This window comes from Helianthus annuus, chromosome 3 (genome assembly GCF_002127325.2).
Source record: "Helianthus annuus cultivar XRQ/B chromosome 3, HanXRQr2.0-SUNRISE, whole genome shotgun sequence".
NCBI lineage: Eukaryota > Viridiplantae > Streptophyta > Magnoliopsida > Asterales > Asteraceae > Helianthus > Helianthus annuus.
This window is the reverse complement of record NC_035435.2, coordinates 158,295,868-158,303,981: the sequence shown is the minus strand read 5'-3', so window position 1 is coordinate 158,303,981 and position 8,114 is coordinate 158,295,868. Positions and strand designations below refer to the sequence as shown.

Below are 8,114 nucleotides of genomic sequence, written 5' to 3'. Positions count from 1 at the left end.
ATAATAGTCTAAATTTTACGCTTTTTCCATTATACATCATTTTTTAATATATATGGACTATACTGCAAGTTCCGGATCAAATCGGTTACGTGTGATGTCATATTCCATTATATCGTATCATTTTGGTTTGAAAGCACAAGTACTCCTATGAGTAGTGTTATGTGTATCAGCTGCCTACCGTACATGAACAAACACAAACGTACTTTTGGATTGTGTAACACTCTAGTTACTATTTAACGGTTTTTATATATAAATACCAACAATTAGATGTGTAATTAAGTTTACACATACTATAAAAATACGAGTTTATTAAAACTTTTACAAATCATAAGTTATTCAACATAAGTGATCGAATTTGTCGTTTAAAAATTTACGACGAGGAAATGTGCGGAAGCATGTATCTTTATCGTGTTCGGTCCTTCGATGAGCTTGATCGTCTTCCGGCATCCAAAAAGAACCTACATTTCATAAACATGAAATGCTTTAGTCATACGGGGATTGTAATAAGTCTAAACAAATCCGGTAATGACAATGGAAGGAAAAAGAATCCCAACGTTAAACTCTTGATCTCAAAACATGGATTTCCAACTGGCCTCCACCGTAACTTACGGTGGCACTGTAAGTTACGGTGGCCCCTGGTGTGACATGCCCCTACCGTAAATCAGTAGGGGGCTGCCGTAAAGCCTTCAGCTCCACCGTAACTTACGGTGGCACCGTAAGTTAAGGTGGCCCCTGCATTCCAGCTTTCCTATTTTGTCGTTAATTGGCACGAAAACTTTCGTATCTTTCAAACCGCTTATCCGTTTGACCCACCGTTTCTTCCTACATGATTGTAATTTGACCCTTCATAATATGGAGTCAAAATCCAACATCCGAATTAACAAAATTTAAGACTTTTAAGTCTTCGGCTTATTACCATTTTTACCAAATTTTGACCCGTTCACGATTTTATCAAACAAACATGTTTACTTGATCCATAAACTCATGGAAATCACGATTTCAATATTTCCTATCAAATAATTCATAGATCATGGGTTTCTTACTTAGTTAGAACCCGTTTACGTTCAAGTGCTTATTTTGACCCGTTAAAGGTATTTAAGCACTTTAAAGCTTAAAGTCGCTTTCATTCATTTCTAGCGTTATATACAACATTCTTATCAAGTAATCTTCCACCACAACTATAATTGTGGTGGACTTAATGAGATGATCTATATAATCCGAGTTTTTCTCGTCTGATTGCTAATTTACGGCAAAGACTCATATAGAGTTATTTGACCGAAAGTTTACATCTTTCGCTTCTTGCACTTATTCCAATTATTTATTTGATCATAAAACTCGTTTCAAAACTACCTTTAAAGGTTGTTTATTCGAATTAGCCAACAAGGGCGTTTTAGTCAATTTTAGTCATTCTTTTACGACGAAGGACTATTAGTGCTTGTTTGAACCCCAAATCCGACCTTTTAACCATATTCTTGTTTAGAAACCAATATGTTTCTAAAACACCTTAATCATAACTCAACTTATTCGTTTTACCTAAAAGATAACAGAATATCTTATTTTAACCTCGTCTAACTATTATAAAACTCCAAGCTCTACATGATGAGTTGTATTATTATACATACCTGGCTCGGATCAATATATTGACCCGTTTCAATACCTTTCCTTAGTGGCTGCTAAGCGATAGCGATGTAAGCATCCATGTGCTATTTATTTCCTAAAATCATGCATCTTGACAACCTATTAGTCGATATTGTCAAAGGGTGATAATTTCACCTTTTGACCCGTTTGGCCGAATTGACCGATTATATTAGCGAGATGATATTTATTACCACCTCGTATATATATATATATATGACTCGCTCCGATTTACACCGTGCGGTCACTTACTTATAATTCCATTTCTTAACACTTTTTAGCCTACTATGGCTTACGTCATAAATTATCTTTTTCGTAATACGACAAAAGGATATTATGAAATATATGACTAGTGTAAGATATACTTACCTCGTGTCCGAACTATGTTTTTTTTCCTTTCCTTCTTGATTCGTTTGACCCGCTCCCTCATCAAGCTTCCACCTAGCTTGTTACGCGTCAAACTATCATCATTGTTTTCAAGGTGGTTAGTTTAATCACAATTTAATACGATTATTCCACCTTACGCATTTCATACCAAAGATTACCATTTATCGCATTATGGGTCAGTTTGACTTTTCGAAAGTCAAACATCCCTTAATATGCACATTCATGTTCCTTAGCTAGTTTAGGCATTTTCAATTTACCCGGTGGGCGTTCCTTTAAGCTATCGTTCTAACGAATCTTTTAACTCGAGTTCATGCTATTGTTAACACTAAGTTAGCCTAGTTCTTGATTATCGAAGACACTATATTTCTTTATCTCATAAAATCCACGGGTTTTCCCTCTATAAGTGAAACCCGTTTTGTCATGTTATTAGGCATTTATCCAAACCAAGTTCTATCTATGAACTAGTAGATATCCAATTTCACTTAGGCATTACATCGAACACCTTATGGGCATATTCTATAAATAATTCATTGACAAGCTCATGACTTGTCATATAACCCGAATTTTTCATCATTCAAACTATTTAACACACATATTTGCCTTTAAAGTTCTGAAATAACTTTGCATATGTCAAATTACACTAGAACAACCCAAAATTTCCTAGTGTTTATCAGTTCTACTTAACCCACTAGTCACCTACAATGGTGACCATGGTTTTTACTAGAATTTAGCACATGAATTCAGTTTTCACTAGAATAGTATTCACAATTCTAGTGTTTATCTAGTCTCTACAAACTCAATAATCATCTACTATGGTGATCAAAATTGCTAGAATCATCACACTAAATTTCAACAAGAATTCATCTAGGGTTTTATCCCTAAACATCATATTACTTCTAATTTCATCCATGCATTCAAGAAATCAAGTTGAATTTTCATTTTTTTTAACCTAGAATTCAAGATGCAACAAAATACCACAATTTTGCATACCTTTTGATCCCCGCAACGAGATGATCACTAATTCATGCTTGAAACTTGATTTGGAGTAGATTAGAGGCTTCAATTTGTGAATTTTGGGAGATTTGGGGTTTGATGGAGAAACCTGGTCGCCCCCTGTGTTTAACATCGACCAGACACACACACTAAGTGTGTGTTTGGTGTGGTTTATTTTTGTTTTAATCATACAACTTTCATAATTGCCCCTTTTTAGTCCCTCATGTTTTTATTTTGATCAAATGAAACTATAATTCATTATTTATTTAGTCACATGTTACTAGCTAGGTTAATTACTTCTAGTTACTTTAACGGGTTCGGGAAGTTATAACCCGTTATGTTTTAAGTCCAGTTAATTTGGCCTTTTTATATACTTTGTTTTCTCAAAGTATTTATTCCCCTTTTAACTAATATTAGGTTTATTTATTTGAGTCATAATATTTACTGGGTTAATATTTACCACTAACGGTATTTTACCCGTTTTTACTATTAACGTGGTTTGATTACCAAACCCGTTTTCGGGATGTTACAAGTCTACCCCCCTTAAAGAGGTTTCGTCCTCGAAATCTTTTCTTACGTAATTCATTGAGTTTAAACTCAATGTATTCTATCCGAGAAATATTTTAAACATTACCTATACTTTTTAACCAATCGTTAGTATTACCCGAAAAGTATGGTAACATCTTTTTGGTTACTAATTGTCTACATATCTCATACGACATAATATAACTTCGAAATAACGTAATCTCGTTATTTCCACTAGTTTAGTTAACTTAGCGATATCTATCGCTTTCATATACTATCGAATTCCTTATGAATCCGTTACTTTGACCCGTTTCAAGGTCTTAAGTGAAATCTTTCACTTTTAGCAATAATTTCTTTTGTTTTCAAAATTCATTTATTCAGTCCAGTTATACCGAATCCACCGCTTACAAGCAACCAAATTACTTAAATGACCTTAACCGGTCTCACTAACTAGACTTATTAGTCCAGTTACTTTTTTTTTACCGCTCGCTTGGTTATAATGTGATTCCACTTCACATTGCATTTATTAACCGTGATCGTCTCACGTCACGTTTAATTTTTATCAACCTTTCATTTTCGAAAAGATCACTTTTCGAATATTTCGTCTTGCGCCTATCAGCGTCAAGACTTGTATCTTTCATGCTTACTATTTAAATTCCTATCAGAATTTATGTTTGTAAAAACATTATTTCTTACTAAAACCGAAGTTTTAGTTTTTAGGATCTTCTCTTTAACTTTTGTCAATTATCCATACCAGGATATTGACAGTCCCTAATTTATTCTTATTTGGTTATATCCCATTACCGGGCTCATTATTCTCTTGCATTTAACGCTACTTTTATCTGGCTAGCGCTCATTTGTGCCATTCGGCGTTATATTGTATTCAACATGTTTGACCTATTAATGTGAAATCCATCACTTAATAAACAATCAACTTTATTCTTTATTCAACCCATTCGACTTCGAATAGTTGAACATATTTACTCACAATTTCTATATACGAGATTTTATAGTCCTAATTCGTAATCCAAGTTACTTTGATTTTTCAACCCGCGTTCACATCTCTTGGTTTACGCATGTGTTTAATTCTTACCCATCAACCGGGTGTTTCACCGAAATCGTTATTATTGCAACCCTCCCGGTATGCATCAAGACTTCGCTTCATTTTTATATTCCGACTTTGTCCTCAAGTTTGACGTTTTACAAAAACGACCCGTTTAGAGACATATTCGCATTTTTCGGGTTCGAGTGTAAGTACACCCCCTCCCAATACATGTCTACCTTGTTTTACATGTTTATACTTTTTCCCGGGTTCGAGTGTATGTACACCCCCTCCCAATACATGTCTACATCACTTTTCATGCTTGTATTTTCTAGGTTCGAGTGTAAGTACACTCCCTCCCAATACTTGTCTAAATCATTTTTCATGCTTGTGTTTTCTGGGTTCGAGTGTAAGTACACTCCCTCCCAATACTTGTCTAAATCATTTTTCATGCTTGTGTTTTCTGGGTTCGAGTGTAAGTACACTCCCTCCCAATACTTGTCTAAATCATTTTACATGCTTCTTTGTCCCTTCATTCGGGCTCATTATCCTGATGTAATACGCTTCCGTCACTCGGTTGTGCGTTTACCTTATTATCAAACCTTTTGCTTATCTGATTGTCACACCCCGATTTCCACGTGTCTCACCGGTGGGCCCGGTGGGGGATTACCGTGACGATGTTGGCAACAATATAGTCAAACCACACAATTATATAATGCACAGCGGAAGCATAAGATAAATATGTAAATTTCAACCTCTGATCATAATATCAATGTATTACAGAGTTGAATATCCACAGTGGATCGTAAATAATTATAAAGTATTGTTCCATCAGATACTGCAATCAAGCTTGCGAGGCTTATCCCGACGCTAGGGAGCTAATACCAGCCAATTACGTTTAGGTACCTGCACTTAATCTTTTTGGGGAAAATACGTCAGTTTACACTGGTAAATACATTCAACTGACACATTTGAAAATGTTTATTAAAATTGATTTGAATGCACAAGGCACAAACTCTTTTATAACTTGGGAAAATTATAATAATCTTGTGAACGTTTTACATGTTCTTTTATGCGTTCAGTAGCCCGGGTCGTGCCGGGTTAAAGATTTATAGACACACCACGTTCGCGTAAAACCGTAGTACAGAAACCAACGGCTACGTCTTTTAGTTTTAATGTCGACACTTTATACCGGGTGTACGCCTACACCGGGATGTCGATGGTCGTGGCCATTTCGTAAAATGATGCCGAGGATATCCGGGACAACGGTCATTAAACCCCCCAAAGGCTTATAAGCAACAAAACTGTTTAAATGAGCCGATCATATTATTTAGTTATCCACCTAAGCGATGGACGAATATAATGCTCAATCAAGCGGTATTAATATACCGTAACCCAAGCCCATATAGGGGAAATAAGTCAAAAGTATTTACCTTTGCAAGTATTAATCCTTATTTTAGATCAAGTCACCGATAGCTTTTACTGGGGCTCCTAATCTGGAACGAAGGTTTTAATTAACCTCTTAGAATCCTAACGGGTCGTTATAATGGCCGTAGCCTAGACCGGTTGGTTCCGATATATAGATATGGTTAATTCGCACGAAAAGGCGAAAACCGTGAATGGAGTATGATTTGGACCCAACAAGTTCAGGGACTTGTTTCGTATGGGTTTATAGTTCATACTCTGGATTTTTGGGGTTCAAATAATATAATTTGACCCATATCGGCTATTGCACGAAAACTAGTTCCATGAGCCGTACCGTGTGCGCAAATAGGCGAAACGGTTAACCATAAGAGTCGTATGCTTATTTCCTAAGTCAATAAGCCTTAAAAGTATTTTGGTATCAGTAGGATACCTTCCGTAATGCCCGTAACGAGTTTAAGTTAAGATTATGCCCCGTAGGGGCTTTTCGGTCATTTTAAAGACTTTAAAAGGGATTTTCGAGTTCTACAGGAAATCTGAGTTTCCCGAACAGCTTATAAAGCTTAAAATACTTTATTTATTATTTAAAACCAGTAGCAACTGGAATCGGGTCAAAAGACCTTGTAGAACTCCCGTTTTGGCCAAAAAGGGCATATTCGGTATTTACCGAACCGTAGCCATAACCGCAGGTTATGAGCAAGGTAAAAATTATTAAAAATCTTTAAAATTCCCAAAATATTATTTTACCACAGTGGGTAAAAGTTTTGGTGACGAAAACTTGGGTTAGATGGGCGTTATGCTAATTGCGCCGTTAATTGTAAAACTTTCTTAAAAGTGCGCCTTTTAGCATAACTCTCATTCTAGACCTCGGATTGACGTGAAACTTTAGGGACATGCTTATAATTTAATAAGCAAGGTTTTGGTCCGTTCACGTGTCCGAAATACTCGTTTTAATTTTAAAAGGCCGTTACGGTCAACTTTTAGGCGAATGACGGAAATGCGCTAAAGACTCGGATAACTCATGAACCGACCACAGAGGCTTATACCAACATGTGACCTGGTCCTAAGAGAGTCCTAAGGTATATTTATACCTCACTAAAACGGGTCAGAACTGAAGTCAAAGCAAAAGTCAAACTTTTGCGACTTTCGGCTCCGAACCGGTTCAATATAGTAAATGATCGATTCAAACGAGCGCAAACAGGTTTATATACTTATTATCATGTTTTATGATTGTCAAAACAGGTTCCATAACATATACATTACAGATTATGCTTAAATCGCTAAAATAGCTTTCTGTTGACTTTTTAACCGCACGTTTGACTCGACATTTGACATAGTTAGAGTGGTGATCAGGGTGAACCATTTTAGAGGTTTAATACCCACATAAATACCAACTCATAACCATTTTTGATTCGTCATAAGACTGAATCATTTGCAAGATATTGCAATGACAACCGTTAGTTACGACGGTTGCGTTTATAGGCTATAACTATGGAAATGTGAAACCAAAATGGTTATGAACGACTTACAGAAGTTAACTCTTGATGAGAGAACAGAAGGGAAAGCTAGAGAGCTCTTGAATGATCAGTTATAAGTGTTTTTGAGTTGTGTGATTGGTAATGCACAAGATGTGGCTATTTATAGCCAAAGAAGGCAACTCATGATCATTTCAAGCACTACTATCAGTCCAGAGCTGATAGGTAGTTGTCCCCTACATGTATGGGTCATTTGTAGGGTGCCCATGCCCCATAATTACATGCATAATCGTTCACAAGTTCCAAAAGCCAAGTAGTTACCATTTTTCTGCATCTGGGCACTTTACGCGGCCCGCATGGGAGATCCCATGCTTTTTAACGCGGGTCGCCTAAAGTTAAGAAATCAGGCGAGTTATAAGGGAGGCTCGCGGCCCGCCTCAACTTATGTTGAAACTTCACGCGGGTCGCCTAAGGTTAATATTTCAGGATTTTTAAATCTTTTGTCATGATTATCAGAATCGGGCCATTAATAACGAAATCTTTCGTAATGATTTGCCTGACCTTTCGGATTTGAAGGGGTAACTTTGCGGTTTGGCCCTCGGTTATTTACCGATAGGGGCCTCGTGTTAATTACC

At 36.4% G+C, this 8,114-nt stretch overlaps 1 long non-coding RNA gene across 3 annotated transcripts; it reads right to left on the bottom strand.

The window, feature by feature from the left end:
• Positions 1-288: 288 nt before the first annotated feature.
• On the bottom strand, positions 289-3,129 carry LOC110930433. Of its 3 annotated transcripts, XR_002587832.2 has the most exons (4): positions 3,013-3,129; positions 2,005-2,096; positions 1,623-1,714; positions 289-458 (listed from the first exon to the last, which is right to left on the bottom strand). It is a non-coding gene; the product is annotated as an uncharacterized LOC110930433 (long non-coding RNA). The 3 variants fall into 3 exon arrangements; XR_004888709.1 differs by lacking the exon at positions 3,013-3,129 and having other exon boundaries at positions 2,005-2,431; XR_004888710.1 differs by lacking the exons at positions 1,623-1,714; positions 2,005-2,096; positions 3,013-3,129 and adding an exon at positions 656-973.
• Positions 3,130-8,114: the final 4,985 nt, after the last annotated feature.